A 17,752-nucleotide genomic window follows, 5' to 3' on the forward strand; every position below is an offset into this window, starting at 1 on the left:
TCTGTTCAAAGTATGTTGCAAAAAAGAAGACAGTTTCAATTGTAATTAATTTCCAATAAAGAGACACAGCCTACACAGGTTTTTTTTCATTACTAGTAAGGTGGGGGGCTCAGTGGCCGTCCATAGTCAAATGTCAACATGCTTGGTGAAGGTTATATAATGAGGTTGAGAGGTGGTTATTGCTCCCAACAGGATATTTTAGAACAGCCAATCAAATAACCACAATTCATGTAAGGGCTGAAGAAGAGTCTACTGTCTTTTCAAAGATTTCTTTCCATTTCTTACAAGTTGGAACTGGTTTGGGATTGCAGTGGCATTGGTTCTGATTGTCTGCATTCTGACCATTGGCCATGGTCTCCTTGCAGGGCTATCTGATACTGAAAGCCTTAAACAAATAATGCACCAACTGGAGTACAGCACATGGGGGGATATTGTAAGTCGCATAATAGCTGCACATGGTTGAGTTCCTAGAGGCAATGTGGCTGTGAAGGTCTTTAAAACCTGATGGCCATACCGAAGGTCACGTTCTCTTGGATCACTTCAGTTGGTTCTATTGAGCTTCAGGCTCCAGGAGTGATATCACCGGCTGGAATTGATTGGCCCCTTCAATGTATATTATCTCCATGTAGTGCATGAGGACATGTGACAAGCGCACTTCTTGGTCTCTATCGTTTCGAGTGTAAAATGAGCATTAGATTCACTACCCCACCTCCTCACTCCACAAGTTCCGAAGTCTCCAATTCAGCAGCGCCGCACCCATTGGAATTGGTCTCCAAGCTGCTTGTCCCTGTGCTCAAAATTGTTCTTCTACTTTAAAAACGCCGTTTTGTGAAAACTGCAGCTTTGCTGGTTTGATTCTCAAACTAATTCTGTACGTTGTGTAGCATGAGTTTCATGCAAAACGAGAAAATATTTGTTCCCTGACTTTCATAGCTCTAAATCATGCATTTAAATGGTGCAATTGTTAGTGTTTCATCAGGACTACTTGGACACTGATACACTGTTCAAATGACCTGCGAACATTACCATGTTATACTACACTTGTAATTGATGGCCCCAAATATGTATTAGTATGATGGGTACCGTTAAATCTTAACGCTATAAATTAATAGGATTTTCCTGGAAGTATGTTCCTTTTGGACTTCCTAGGGATGGATTGTCTGTCTCTTTATGGCTCACTGGATTTGTTGTTGCAGTACTTGGGCCCATATTTATACTTTTTGACGCTAAACTGCGCTAACGCAGTTTAGCGTCAAAAAGTTTTGCGCCGTCTAACGCCATTCTGAAGCGCCATGCGGGCGCCGTATTTATGGAATGGCGTTAGACGGCGCAATCAGACCGGCGCTGCCTGGTTTGCGTGGGAAAAAACCACGTAGACCAGACAGCGCCGGCGTAGGGGGAAAATGGCGCATGGGCGTCTTAAAATGGGGCAAGTCAGGTTACGTCGAAAAAATCGTCTTAACCCGACTTGCGCCATTTATTTTCGACGCCCATCCCCCATCAACATGACTCCTATCATTGTAAAGATAGGAGTCATGCCCCCTTGCCCAATGGCCATGCCCAGGGGACTTCTGTCCCCTGGGCATGGTCATTGGGCATAGTGGCATGTAGGGGGGCACAAATAAGGCCCCCCTATGCCACCAAAAAAAAATATAAAAAATAAAAAATTATACTTACCTGAACTTACCTGAATGTCCCTGGGGTGGGTCCCTCCATCCTTGGGGGTCCTCCTGGGGTGGGCAAGGGTGGCAGGGGGGGTCCCTGGGGGCATGGGAGGGCACCTGTGGGCTCATTTTGAGCCCACAGGCCCCTTAACGCCTGCCCTGAGCAGGCGTTAAAAAGTGGCGCAAATGCGCCGTTTTTAGCCACGCCAACTCCCGGGCGTCTCTTTTGCCCGGGAGTATAAATACCACGTAAAGGCCTGGGAGTCATTTTTTAGACGGGAACGCCTCCCTTGCATCTCATTAACGCAAGGAAGGGGTTCACGCTAAAAAATGACGCACATTCCGGGAACTTTGGCGCTATTCGCCTCTAACGCCATAGTATAAATATGGCGTTAGTTGGCGTTAGTTTTGCGTCGAAATTGCGTCAAAAAAAACGACGCAATTTCGGCGCAAACGGAGTATAAATATGGCCCTTGGTTTGAAGATAACAATAACGTAACCAGTGTGCTTCAGTCTAGCACTGATACCCATCTGTGCTTTTTATTGTATTCTACTGCTGACCTTGCTTCACTCCTGTTAGAAGCCCTTGGCTTCCAAAGTTCCAGTTTCCCTTTATCCTACAAGTGGCTAGCTTTTTTGAACTTTGTCCTAAATTTTAGGATTCCATAGGCACAGGGGATGGAAGGCAAGCATCTATCCATTTGGGAGGACTGTAAAGGGAGCTACAGAAAGCTTTCCTTTTTAGCTGGTGTCTTTCACTGTTGTGCAAAAATATCCCTAGAGACAGTGGTCCGTTTCAGAAAGATAGGTGAATGAGTAAGTGTGATTTACTCTTGTGCTACATTGCTTTACTTGTATATTTCAGGAATAAACTAAACGTTCTCTTGGCTTATATCTGGCTTTCTGGTTTACTCATAGATTTCATGAGCATTACAAAAGTAAGTTGCAGCAAAATATTTTTGAATTGGGCATAGTGCCTCTAGCTACCTGACTCCTCAGTAGTCATAGTAAATCACCACTGATGGTATCATACTCTAATCTGCAATAGAATACCTCAAATCAAGTTTGGAAACCACCTAAACCACTGAAAGCATTCGGTGGGGCGGAGGAGCATACTGTTGGCAAAATATATACTATGCAAATCCCGCTTATCTGTTTATCAACTCCTTATGCCTGATTTTTTCCCTTACTCCCTTCTCCCTTCCCCCTTTTTCTCTTCGTAGTCTTATAGTTTTATCTATATTTTCTTTGCTATTGTATCTCTGTTTTTTTGTAACGCACACTTAACACCTTCTTTGTATAGTTGTATTACAGAATGCCATAAGTAAATACATTTATAAATATTCAAATAAATACATACATGAATAAATAAATAATTATCTCGAGGCGCAATGGAGTGCTTGGTACATTGCCAAAGAGATTTTTGCGAGGAATACAAAAACAGGGAGCAACGCCTTGCTAGTTACCTATTGATCTCTACTTCTGCTACAAGTATTCCTCGTTGGTCCTCAATCCTCCATTTCCTCTCACATGTACATTTTTGGCCCGTTATTGTACTGGAATAGGAAGAGGTGCGAGCTTCTTTTACAACTGAATTGGTTAGTACTATAACTATAGAACTAGGGTCTCTAGTTGGCAGAGGTATTCACCTTTGTCCAAATAGGGACCACAATCCTAGTCAGGGTAAGTCACACACAGTCCAAATTATCCTGCACCCACTCTCTGATAGCTTGGCACTGAGCAGTCAGGCTTAACTTAAAAGGCAATTTGTAAAGTATTTGTGCAATAAATCATACAGAAACACAGTGGAAACATCACAAAAATACACCACACAGGTTTAGAAAAATAAAGGATATTTATCTGGTTAAGTTAAGGTCAAAACGATAAAGATTCAATAAGCACAAGTTGAGATATCACTTTTGCAGATTAAAAAGAGTCTTAAATCTTAGAAATCAACAGTTGTCTCCTGTTTGCACAAAGTACTTGCATTAAAAATAACATGCACGGAGACGCAGAGGAGGAGATGCATGGAAAAATAGGGTGTGCGTTGGAATTTCTGGTGCAGCACAGACATTGCCTCATTTCTTTCCACGATGCAAGGGGCTTTACGTCGATTTCCGGCATGCAGTCTTGGTTTCTCACTGCGATGAGGGGATCTTTTAGATGCCCACGGACGATGTGGGGAAAATCCTTGCCGTGCGGGAAGAGGTCACAGGCGTTGCGTCAATCCTGTAGGCGATGCGTCAAATTTTCTGCCGCATGGCAGGTGCTGCGTTGATTCTTCACTCCGGAAGTCGGGCTGTGTCATTCTGGTTCGGCTGTGCATTGATCAAGTAGGCTATGCTTCAAATTTCAAGCTGCAAGGCAGGCGCTGCGATGATTCTTCACTCGGGAAGGCGGGCTGAGTCGTTCTGTCTCAGCTGTGCGGCAATTTCTCAGTCGCAAAACGGCTGTGCGGCGATTTCTCTGTCGCAAAACGGCTGTGCATCGTTTCCAGCAGACTGTGTGTCGATTTTCAGTGCACAAGAAGTTTCCTGAAGAGATTAAGTATTTTTGGCCTTGTGACTTCAGAAAACAGTAGTCCAGAATAGTCCTTTGGGCAACCAGGCAGTTCCTCTTTACAGGTTGCAGATTCAGGTACAGAAGTGTCTGATTTGGTGGGGTCAGAGACCCAGTTAATATAGCCAAAAATGCCTTTGAAGTGGGGGAGACTTCAAAGAGTGGTTTTGAAGTGCACAAGATCCCCTTTCAGTACAGGTCTGTCTGCCAGGGTCCCAGTAGGTGGTTTGGCAGTCCATTGTGTAAGGGCAGGCAATTAGCCTTTGAAATGTAAGTGTCAGGCCTTCCATCCTCCCAGCCCAGGAGAGTAGAAAAATGCTCACTTTCTAAAAGTGGCATTTCTGAAAATAGTAACATAAAATCCAACCTTACCAATATGAAGGAATTCCTATTACCATTCTGGCCTTACTAAATATGGTCTGGCTACCCCTTTCTTATCAGAATCTACCACTCAAACAGTATGTAAGGGCAGCCCTAATTCTACCCTGTGAAAGGAGCAGGCCTCACAGCAGTGGAAAACGAATTTAGGAGTTTTCCAGTACCAGGACAGATAAAACACCCATGTACCTGTCCTGCCTTTTACATACATAGCACCCTGCCCTATGGGTTACTTAGAGTCTACCTTAGGGGTGACTTATATGTAGAAAAAGGGGAGTTTAAGGCTTGGCAAGTACTCTTAAATACCAAGTCGAAGTGGCAGTGAAACTGCACACACAGGCCTTGCAATGGCAGGCCTGAGACATGGTTAAAGGGCTTCTTATGTGGGCGGCACAACCAGTGCTGCAGGCCTACTAATAGTATTGAATTTACAGGTCCTGGGCACATGTAGTGCACTTAACTAGGGGCTTACAAGTAAATCAAATATGCCAATAGGGAATAAACCAATGTTACCATGTTTAAGGGAGAAATCATTTTCAATTTAGCACTGGTTAGCTGTGGTAAAGTGTGCAGAGTCATAAAACCAGTAGAAACAGTGTCAAAAAATTGGAGGGAGGCAGGCAAAAAGTTGGGGGATGACCACACTAAGGCGGTCAGGTCTAACAGTCATCAAAATAAATAATGCAAACACATGCAAGAGAGTTATTTTACAGATTGAGAAAAACTTCTGGGCTTATAGGTGAGCAGTTATTTCTTTCAGAAAGTGAGGTAGAACTATGCAAGTTTAGGCAAAGTTTTTAATAGCTGGTTAGTCTTTGCATAAAAAACATAAGACAAGTTAGATTTCAATGAAAAGCAAAGGGCATTTTAACATAGAACCACACTTCACAATTAATGAGCATTTCATTTGTGAAAGCAATTAGTCTTTTCGCAGCATCCCTTCTTGAAGATAAATTAAACTTATATTTCTCACTATTTCCTGTCAAGTACAAAGGGCACTCAGTCTCAGTACATTAAGCATTTGGACTGTTATTTTCTGCCCTTATACTTTCAGCGGAATCACACAACGTGACATGACATTGAGACACTATTATATGCCTGCAGCGTTTTTATTTTAGAAGGGAGAACAATGGGAATACATTATTCGCCATTTAACAGAAAATGTTATTATGTCAAATAAATGCATTATTTTAAGGTTTTTGTCCCATCGTAAATGCCAGTACACCTCATTTCCTTTTTATCCGGTGACATGATCTTCTGTAAAGCAATGCTCACATTTCTCACGGAATTTTGGGGCTAGGGGGCAATCTTTTAAGTTATTGCGTGAGGAATTTTCATTGATGGTTTTTGTCGAAAATGTTATGGTATGCAGTGGTTTATATTGCCATCGACACTTATTGTGTGTGCAGAAACAGAATTATGTGCATGCTGGCAGAACAGAAATCCATCCTGACAGGTAACAATTATATCAGCACGCAGAATGGCAATACGTAAGTGTACTACATTTTTGTGTCCTAAATATCTTCTGACAAAAATATTGTGCCCTTAATATGGTTCACAAAAATATCGTACAATTGCAGTTAATTGGAGCGTCTCCAACTATGTTTACTGTTACTAATCAATCTTTAATAGGGTGTTTATAGTACTCATGTGGTTGGTGATCACTACGCATTGCACAAACGGTTTGCATATATTTTTGCTTGACATAGTTTAAATATCGTTTTTAAAATTGTAAAACAAATGTAACAAATGTTTATTAACATTTTTTGTTTTAATTTTGTACATAATTTTTAGTAATCCTAACACATATTAGGTAAAAAAAAAATTGTTTTACTGATGGTGAGGTTTTCTAATATACATGTTTTATTGCGTTTATGCAGAAAACAACAAAGAAAAACAAAGAAAAAGACTTAGGGCCTCATTACAAGTCTGGCGTTCAGCAGATGCCAGACTAACGGTGGTGGTCATGACCGCTGCCGGTTTGGCGGCCCGACTGCCAAATTAAGAGTTTAGCAGTCGGACCACCAATCGACCACCTTCTCCACCAGGAATAATGCTCTGATGGGCTGACGACAGTGCAGGTTGGAATCAGCCAGGATGGTGCTGAACTCAGTGCCGCTTTGCTGATTACAACCTGGTTCTCCACCAGCCTATTCATGGCGGTACCACTGCCATGAAAAGTCTAGTGGAGAACAGGTTCGGGTCCCACAAGTAGGCCCCTGCACTGCCCATGCCCATAGCCTAGGCAGTGCAAGGGTCCACCTGCCCAGCACCCTTGAAAACATTACGAGGGTTCTGGTACCCTCTGTGGGCAGCAGCGTTGCCGCCGGCTAGATAACGAGCATACGACAATGCCACTGCCACTTTCCTGCTGGGCTGGCGGGTGGAAACCTTGGTCCACGGACCGGTCTTTCTGTTCGCCGAACTCTTAATCGGCCCCATAGTGCAGTCATTGTAGGGTTCATGGGACATTGGAAAGACACATTATGTTACTTTAATAACAGATTAAATTGTAGAACTACAACCATATACTCTGGAACTTCCCAAGTTTAGGTGGACAGCCTCTACATTTGTAAATAGATTCTTTCAATTTAGCACACCGATCCACTGTAGTTTGCCATTCTGCCAGGGACGGAGTCTAGGGGAATTTCAATGTTGGGCAATAACTTGTTTGACTTTCGTTGTAGCTATGCCAGAGAGGATATGCTACCCCCTACAGCAACCCACGTCCTCCAAGACACCCAGAAATTCAATGGCAGAAAAATAGTTAACGGGCCTTTCTAGTATTCTGGAAATGGTAGAGAAAGTATTGGACTAGTAACGTCCGACAAGACAAGCCCATACCATTTAAAAAAAATCACAATCAACGCAAGTGCACCTAGGGCAGGTGGGCATGGGGAGACTACCCATTTTCCATAGACCCCTGGGAATTAAATGAAATGCATGCAGGCATTTCAGTTGAATAAGACGCAAGTGGCAGATGACCAGCTGCCGGGGTTCATGCAGGCATCCCTCCAGTCGATGTAATCTAGGGGGCCTATCTAACCTTCCCACCTCTCTCTAAAGACAGTAAAGAAATCTGTTGCATTGATGACTAGAGGCGTATCTAGGCTGAGGATCCTCCTAGGCCCAGTAGAGACTAGATGACTCTAGGTTATAGTGGACTGTATTCTAATTGGTCAGCCAGAATCGATTGGTATACCATCAATGCGTGATGCAACTGCACCATTTGTTAAATTCGGTTTTATGTAGGGTGAATTACTCTTGAAGTGCCTGGAATGATTTCATCTGCACCATACCAGACATCACCATGTTGCAGGATACCAATGATATCCAACTGCTAAAAACACTCCAGACAGGCAACAGGCAGGAGGCACTTACCGTGCCACAGGGGGGTGTCCTACTTAAGTTTACGATCACAGTGTATCCAACAAAGGGCCTGCCACCAGCACAGGAGGGTTGCCTTCGTGGCCTCAGGGAATGATTCTGGAAAGGGGTCTCCATACAGGAAATCTATAATATGTTGTCAACCTAGCAGAGATACCTCAAGCCAAAATGCAGGGTCTTCATAGCCTCCTAACAGCCAGATGTTAATCTCAACTCTCTTGTGTAGGTACACTATGCATTATAGAAAGTTATAGTAGGAACTTTATTCTCTCAGAAGATGGTGCATACCCTCGCCAATAGGGTATTGGACCAGGATTGTGGGATTATTAAGGGGATATTTTGCAAGTCATAAAGAAGTCTCTGCAGAACCATCATTTTAAATAGCGCCACCAGCCCCAAAATGTTGAGGGGCAAATCTGACCATCTGTTTGTATTTCATCGGGTCTGGTCTATTAGTGTGGTAGCGTTGAGGCTCCAGGTCAGCTCTGGCTCAATGGCGATATACATCTCCAAATACAGAAAATTAAGTTTGCGAATGGGGCAACAGGACTGGCATTCAGCTGCCTCTTTTTTTTCCTTTAAAGGGAACCACCAGTGATTTCAACCAAATGACCATTAATCCTGATGCCTCACCATACATTTGGAACATTTGAAGGAGCCACGGCCAGTGAGTTGTGGTCACCACATGAAGAGAAGTATATCATCATCATAGAATGCAATTTGGTCCTCCAGACAATTTCTCCACTTGAAACCCCAGATCTTTGCATCACACCTTACCCATACTGCCAAGGGCTATATCGCCAGTGCAGAAAGCAGTTGCAAGACAGGGCACCTCTGTCTGGTGCCTCTGCCAATCTGGATTAGTCATGGGAGTGCCATTCACCCTCACATGTGCTCAGGTGGGCAGGGAATGCTCTGACAAATGACAGGGCGCAATGTCCAAATCCCTTCTGGAAAAGGACCTGAAACAGAGACAGCCAGTCAAGGAGTTAACTGCTTCTTTGAGATCTACAAAAAGGAGCGCAGAAGGGTCTCTGAATTTAAGGTGATGTGGCAGGTCAGTATGCGTCCTGTGAATACAGTGGTGACTAAAGAGATGCAGCTCAGGAGAAAAGTGCCAGATTGCTATGGCTTCCTGGTATAGGTTCAGAAGATGGGGAGAGTTGATTTCAACTTGGTGTAGTACTCAATCGGGAAGCCTTTCGGGAAGCCTTCTCATCCAGTGTTTTACCCAGCTTCATACTGTTAATGGCTTCTTTAACCTCTTCTGGAGCAAGGACCTGATCAAGGGTAGAGCTATCTGTCACATTCAGGCAGACTAAAGTAAGTTCTATAATTGGAGGGTAAGTGTCTTCATTTGTAGCTTGCTGCCGCTGCACATAAAGTTCACTAGAGTAGGAGGCGAAAGTAGGAGGCTATGTCAGGTGAAATATGAATTTACCCTCCAGAAGAATCTTGGATCCAAGAAGGTGAGATATTTTTTGAATAAATGTTTAAATAATTATACATTAATTAAAGAAATTTAAATTAACTTTCTAATGCATTTGTAAACAATTTGTGTCATAAGATCTATTTATTTGCTCTAGGTTTTAAAAGATATATAGAGTTATGTTATGTGAATATTTAACATTCATATTTGTTGCTCTTTTTTTTTTATAAGTTGAATAAACCTTCTTACTTTTCCCTTTATTTTACCACCGGAATATCTCTGTCCCAAGGTCAGAGACCTCTGCCTACATGTGAAAAGGTATTAGTAGTAATTTTACACTTGTAAGTTTGTGAATAGCCAAACGTAGTAAAGTGATATATTGCCATTGTGTATGGTCGGCTGTGTAAAAGGCAATTGGCCCCATTGGATTGAGACTTCAACGTTAGAGTTTTTCTGACAGCATGCAAGGGAATGGCAAGTATCAGAACCAGTTTGACACATCCCCAAAAAGCCCAGCATTTAGGCCGAGTCATGCATAGTCGAAACAATAGGTAATGAGACTGGTAGCAAGGGCACGCACTACATGCCTGTCTTCAGCTCAACAGCGAACACAAGAGAAAGCTGAAGGCCAGCACCACCAAGCCTCCCCCATGGAAAGCCATTGCACTTACTTGTCTGGCAGTGAGGGACTTCAACTTCTCAAACAAAGCAGGTACACCTGACCACAAGGGGAGGATCTAGATCACAGTCTGGAGGACATCCATGTAGATCAACAGCGGTCCACTGCATCATCAAAATAAGCAAATCCCCACCAGCCCCAAGCCCACCAAGGAGCAAGCAAAAGAGATTTTTAACACCAGATTAATACCACATCCGCCCACAACAGGCCAGCAGGGAAGCTGAGACACATAGTAGCCAAAGATGCAGCAATGAGACAGGGAAATTGGACAACATCCTACAAACCTTCAGCCATGCAGTGAGCTTGGGATTTCTAGAGAATGTCCAGGGCTAGATAGCCAGGGTTTAATGTAGAAGACTTGCAGTGGTGGTCTGACTGCCGCAGCTTTGACGGTCTGAAGATCAAATTATGAATTTGGTGGTTTGACCACCAAAGGACTGCCGTCCCCGCCAGGAACATGGTTCCGGACCGCATGACGGCTGTCAGGCTTGTAATCAGCCATGGTGGCACAGCTCCGACATGCTAATTACAACCTCCCTTTCCTCCAGCCTTTTCGTGGCTGGTACCCCACCATCAAAAGGCTGGCAGAAAGGTAGTGCAGGTAGTGTGGAGTCCCTGCACTGCCCAACCCCCTAACCAGCACAATCATAATACGCACTGCCTGCTATACAGACAGTGCACATTCTGAGGGTGCTGGTCGGCCCTGTCTGTGCTACGAGATACCACTCAGCTCGAGTGCTATCTCGCAGCACTGTTCCAACTGTACTGATCGACGGGAATGCTCTGTTTCAAGGTTTCCATCAGCAAGCGAGGTCAGGCTGGTGGAAACCCTGTAATAGGATGGGGGGAACGCCACCATTATGGGAGTAGCTTGTTCCCCGCAAGTTGGCCGCCCCTTGTTGGGACTCGTAATGAGCCCCTCAGTCCGTTGGCCCAATGGAGTGCTGAAGTGTACAAAAAAGTGATGGGTGGAATGCTTGAATTAATCTGTCAATGGTAATTACTCTGGCTGCACTCCTATCCATTGTTATTTTGCACACCATGCCACCTCAGCTGAACCCAGCCGTATGTAAATCAGTCTTGACCCTGCGCCAGTAGGAACAGTCCAGCCCAAACTGCCAGGCAGATCCTCCCTGAACCGAAAGACAAGCAACCCAAAACCAGTTTCACCCTAGCTAGGGCTCATCAGCAAGATATGGGCTTTATTACAAGTCTGACGGTCAACAGACCACCAGACTCGTTGTAGCGGTTGGACCCTCCTGGCTGTGGTGGTTGGACCCCTGCGGTTTTAGCAGTCCGACTGCCACATTACGAGCTTGGCAGGCAGACCTGCCAACCTACTGCCACCCCCTCAAGGATCTCTGATTATAATCAGCCAGGGGGGTGCTGAAGTCGACGCCGCCCTGCTGATTACAACCGTATTCTCTGCCAGCCTTTTCATGGTCGTTCAACCGCCATGAAAAGGCTGGGGGAGAACAAGTGCAGTGGACCACCGGGGAGCCCCTGCACTGCCCATGCACAGGGCATGGGCAGTGCAGGGGCCCCCCTGTCTAGCACCCTTTAAAAGCGCACTGTCTTTTGAAAGGAATTTCCTTCCCTTTGAAGTCTCTCAGAGCATTCGTGAAGCGATCCGGCTTCTAAAATGCCCACTAGACACCGGGGATTTATTTTCAAAAATGAAACTGGCAGGGGGGGCAAAAACCACTAGGCGCCAGGGATAAATTTTTTTCTTTTTTTAGATTTGGGGAGCGACCCATTAGGCAAGGGTCGCTCCCCAGGGGTAAATTATATTTAGGCCATTTCTGCCCCCCTTGGGGCAGATCGGCCTATATGTATGAGGTCAGTCTGCCCCCAAGGGGGGCAGAAACCACTAAACACAATGGAGTTTTTTTTAATGCAAATTCACGGAAGGGGAGAGACCCTTTAGGCAAAGGTCGCTCCCCGGGGGGGGGGGGAATTTATTTTAGGCCATTTCTGCCCTCCCTGGGGCAGATCGGCCTATTGTTATTAGGCTGATCTGCCCCCAGGGTGGGCAGAAACCTCTAGGGGCCAGGGATCATGTTTTTTTTTTTTTTTTTTTTTTTTTTTAGAGTTGGGGAGCGACCCCTTAGACAAGGCAAATTGTGTTTAGACCATTTTTGCCCCCCTTGGGGGCAGATCGGCCGATTTTTGTTAGGCCAATCTGCCCCCAAGGGGGGCAGAAACCACTAGGCACAGGGGAGTCACCCCATCTTGGATTCCCCTAGGTGTCTATTTTTCAAAACTGTGCAGGTTTGCTAGGTTTCCCTAGGTGCCGGCTGAGCTAGAGGCCAAAATCCCGAGCTAGGCACTTTGCAAAAAACAACTCTGTTTTCTTTGTGAAAATGTGATGTGTCCACATTGTTTTTTTGGGGCATTTCCTGCCACGGGCGCTAGGCCTACCCCCTCAAGTGAGGTACCATTTTTATCGGGAGACTTGGAGGAACGCTGGGTGGAAGGAAATTTGTGGCTCCTCTCTGATTCCAGAACTTTCTGTCACCAAAATGATAGGAAAAAGTGTTTTTTTTGGCCAAAGTTTGAGGTTTGCAAAGGATTCTGGGTAACAGAACCTGGTCAGAGCCCCACAAGTCACCCCATCTTGGATTTCCCTAGGTGTCTAGTTTTCCAAACTGTGCAGGTTTGGCTAGGTTTTCCGAGGTGCCGGCTGAGCTAAAGGCCAAAATCCACAGCTAGGCACTATGCAAAAAAGAACTCTGTTTTCTTTGTGAAAATGTGATGTGTCCACGTTGTGTTTTGGGGCATTTCCTGTTGCGGGTGCTAGGCCTACCCTCAGAAGTGAGGTACCATTTTTATCGGGAGACTTGGGGGAACAAAGGATAGCAAAACAAGTGTTATTGCCCCTTGTCTTTCTCTACATTTTTTACTTCCAAATGTAAGACAGTGTGGAAAAAAGACGTCTATTTGATGAGCAAATAACCACTGCTTCTCAACACTTTATCTTGTGTCCATTTTGGAAATACAAATGATTTCTTGATACCTAATTTTCTCTTCTTATATTTCAGCAAATTAATTGCTGTATACCCGGTATAGAATGAAAACCCATTGCAAGGTGCAGCCCATTTATTGGCTCTGAGTATCTAGGGTTCTTGTTGAACATACAAGCCCTATATATCCCCGCAACCAGAAGAGTCCAGCTGACATAACAGTATATTGCTTTAAAAAATCTGACATTGCAGGAAAAAGTTACAGAGTAAAACATGGAGAAAAATGGCTGTTTTTTTCACCTCAATTTCAAAATTCTTTTATTTCAGCTGTTATTTTCTGTAGGAAACACTTATAGGATCTACAAAAATGACCCCTTGCTGAATTCAGAATTTTGTCTACTTTTCAGAAATGTTTAGCTTTCTGAGATCCAGCTTTGGTTTCTCACCCATTTCTGTCACTAACTGGAAGGAGGCTGAAAGCACTAAAAATAGTAATAATGGGTTATGTCCCAGTAAAATGTCAAAATTGTGTTGAAAAATGCGGTTTTCTAATTCAAGCTGCCTGTTCCTAAAAGCTTGGAAGATGGTGATTTTACCACTGCAAACCCTTTGTTGATGCCATTTTCAGGGAAAAAACCACGAGCCTTCTTCTGCAGCCCTTTTTTCCCATTTAAAAAAAAAAACGAAATCTTTGCTGTATTTTGGCTGATTTCTTGGTCTCCTTCATGGGAACCCACAAAGTCTGGGTACCCCTAGAATCCCTAGGATGTTGGAAAAAAAGGATGCAAATTTGGCATGGGTAGCTTATGTGGGGAAAAAGTTATGAGGGTCTAAGCGCGAACTGCCCCAAATAGCCAAAAAAAGGCTCGGCACAGGAGATGAAAAGCCCTGGCAGCGAAGGGGTTAATAATCGTCTTCAAGCCCTCGAGCAATACACCGAAGCCCACTTTTTAAAGGTAAATTGCTCTAAAGGCAAAATCATGTGCTTTCATGGGAATAAAAGATTTAAGTACAGCAATTTTTGCTGGACCTTGGGAGCCCAACACCTTGAAAGAGTAACCTTATAAGCCTTTTTGGGTAAAATCATCTGCAGGAACCTTAAAGATTGAGAGCATATCGAGCACAACCAAAGGAAGACTCAATCCCAAGCTAATGGTCAGAACGCCTTATATAGGGCAACGGGCAGAAGGCACTTTAAACATCTCCTCGATGTTTATCGGGCAAAGATATCCCCGTCTATTTTCTGCCGCATAGAGCACATTGATATTTCCAAATGGGTCTTTCTCAATAAACTCAAGGGACGTGTCTTGAGGAAGCTCCTATGTGTAAACTCTGCCTTCTCGGCCCCAACATTAAGACTTGAGTTGGGCTTGCGCAGTTCTTTTATTCAAGGTCTGGCTGCGGTAATTCGCTGGATGGTTAACCTGATGACGTGCAGTGATGACTCTTTGCGGTCACTGCTAAAAAAAGAAATGTTAGTTGGCCATAGAGCAAAATATACCATCTGCAGGAATTTCCTATATACTATTGATCTTCTGCAATTAGACTCTTCTGTAATTTTCACTCTCTCTCCAACATTGCTCAAATCCACACTCAGGAATGCAACTTGGGTGGTGAATTTCCACCAGGACAGCCAGGCTTGCGTACACAGGCAGAGTTTCCACATGATATCTGATTACACAGACCTACCTCATCTGGAACATGCCCCACGGGGTGAGAAGATTCTGGCTCATGCAGCGACAGGGGCTACTTCCCCCCAATATATTACAGGCTAGATGGTACGGTTCCTCTTCTATTTGTAATCTCTGCCATAACGGCGTCCAAGATTTGAACCATGTTGTATTATTTTGTCCAGCCATATAATTTTATCGCCGCAGGTGGCTGCGCCCTATTTGTTTAACTTTTTCCTTTAGTACTGCCTCTGAGTTATTACATGCCTTCCTCATTCCACCAAATAAAATGTTTTGTGTTAGAGTTTTTAATTATTTGAAGTGCTTTTTTAACATTGTATTAATTTAACCAACTGTCTAGGAAAGTTTTATTCTTTTATTCTTTCTATGGTTTTTCATAAATATGTATTGTTTTATGTGGACCTCCAGTGGAGTTCGGTAACATAATAAACTTGAAACTAATAAATGTATTTCCGGCACAAAAAGTGATGGATAGAATGCTTACCATGATGCAATAGAACTTTCAAAAGTGAAATGGTAGGAGTATAAGCTTACGTATGTCAGGATAAACATCAGAGATGGCTCTAAGCAAATGGTTAATCTTGGGACAGTTGCAATATACACATGTATGCCAATAATATTTGCGTCCATATGTCCAACTGTCTTATCTGATATCCACTTTCTCTCCTCACCTCCTTTCACCCCTGTATCTCATTGCTTTCTCTTACTTTCACAACCTCACTTTTACCTGCATCTCTACTTCAAAGTATTTCTCCCTGTGTTGGAAAATCCACTGACAGATTTTGTGAACTGTGGCTAAGGCCCAACACTGTCCAAACAGGAGCAACTGAGAAGGTTACCGTGGTTGACCTCAGCTAGTCTGGCCTGAGTAATCCCCGGAGGTAATCCATGAGGTGTTGTCTGTAGCAAACCAATCAAACAATAGCACCGGAAAAGACGTTAAATGCTCACACAATATTTAAGTTCAAACAGAAAATTTATTTGGAAATAGATAAAAATGAAGCAGACTGGGCAAGGGAAGATTTACAAGAAAATGGCTAGAAACAGTATTGCTCATGCCACTATCACCAGGACTTGTTGTTTCAATTCTCACTAGGTGCCTTCCCTTAGTTGAGAAAACCTTCAAAGGTATCCAAGTATGACCCAGCACTCAATTTGCACTTTTTCTTATCTCAAGACGTTAGCAATACATCTTATATAGTCTAAGTATTATAGATGAGGAACACATCACATTCAGATGTGAACTCACATTGTTTACGGTCTCCAAAGACGTCATGATGATCTGCAGTCTGATTTAATGAGTCATCCTTTATTAATGGATACTTTTCCAAACATGATTTTATTTTAGCCAAAGCCAACTTGTTTCATTCTCTAGGAACTTCTTCAAGGCTTATGAGTACTTTGGGAACTGCTTGACTTTGGAATGGACTTGTGGTGACTGTGCCCATACTTTGGATATGATGCACATATGGATTACAAGAGATCTGTACCTTATTGGAGAACAAATACTCATTAAATCAGACTGTGGGTCATCATGACATCTTTGGAGACCATATTCTATATGAGTTTCCAGCTGAATGTTCCTCATCTATTAAAATTGTATTGCTAACTTCTTGAGTAAGTGCTGGGTTATGCTAGAAAAATGGGCAAGGAATTCTGATGTTTGGGAAAAAGGAAACAATGAACAGCAAATGCTAAATTGTTATGTTGAGATATAATGGGAAATGAAAAATAACCAAAGATATCCACCAGTAGATTGGAGTTCTCATTTGTTCCTCAGCATCTCAAGCTGGAGACCTGGCACTGCACACTGACTGAAGTTGGTAGCATTGCCCGCTCTCTATTCCAGATATAGGGAGCCATTTTATTCTACATTCCGTCCTACAAACACCACACAAAGGGCATACATAAAGCAGTCAGAATTGCCCTTCTAATTCCATTCCCACAAACAATAGGGAAAATGCTTACATTTTGAGGGGGTGGGGGCTCATGTTTAGCATTATTAGTTCAGTCAATAACTTTTGGGAAACTGCATGAAAACAGGGTTCGTATTTATTTTTCTAATAATTTCACCCAATCAAACATTGGTGTAATTGTGTAAATAAAGGGGTTCTTGGTTACGGTTCTTACTTCAATCTCAGACATACCGGAAAAATGCATAAATAATTGGGGTGGAGGGGGCACATTTCCTATTCTAACTTCAGCCCCACATACACTGGAGAGAGTGCATAAAAACGTGAGTTAGGATTTACTGTTCTATTTCCAGACACACAAACATTGGACAAAGTGAATAAATGAAGTGGGTCACATTTACTATTCTAACTCCCTTCCAACAATTATTGGGGAACAAGAATTCATTTGGGGGCACCGGAGGGCTATTTAAACAAAGAAATATTGTGATGCAGAAGTATTCGGGCAGAAATATCGTAATTACAGAAATATCATAGATAGGAATATCAAAGATAAAAATATTGTTTTTAGTGTTTTTAAAATCATTATAAAAATGATTGAAGTAGAAAATGTATGTAGTATTGTTTGTAAATGTTAATTGATATGGATTTTTTTGCAGTGTATTTAATAGTTTATGTTTGGTATTTTTTTGTGTTTTTATTAAGATAATTTATTACTATTTTAAAATGTGTATTGTATGTTGAATTAATGTACATAAATAATGATTTGATAAATTATTTTAGTAGCAGGATTTTGGCCCTCATCATGACATTGGGGGCAAATCCCGCTTACCCCCACAGTGACGGCAGCCAACATACCACCAAGGTGGCGGATATCTATTCGCCATATTATGACACACACACACCAAACTGACAGAATACAGCCACATACACAAATCTGCCAGCCCAAGGGTCAGTGGTAAACTGTCGGTACCAACACCCATACCGTTACGCCAACAAAACAACGCCCACCACATCATGACCAACGAATCACCACAGCGGATATTCAACAGCGGTAAACCATTGGCAGTACACATCGCTGCACTCAGAATG

Source organism: Pleurodeles waltl, chromosome 1_2 (genome assembly GCF_031143425.1).
Source record: "Pleurodeles waltl isolate 20211129_DDA chromosome 1_2, aPleWal1.hap1.20221129, whole genome shotgun sequence".
In the NCBI taxonomy this organism is placed as follows: domain Eukaryota; kingdom Metazoa; phylum Chordata; class Amphibia; order Caudata; family Salamandridae; genus Pleurodeles; species Pleurodeles waltl.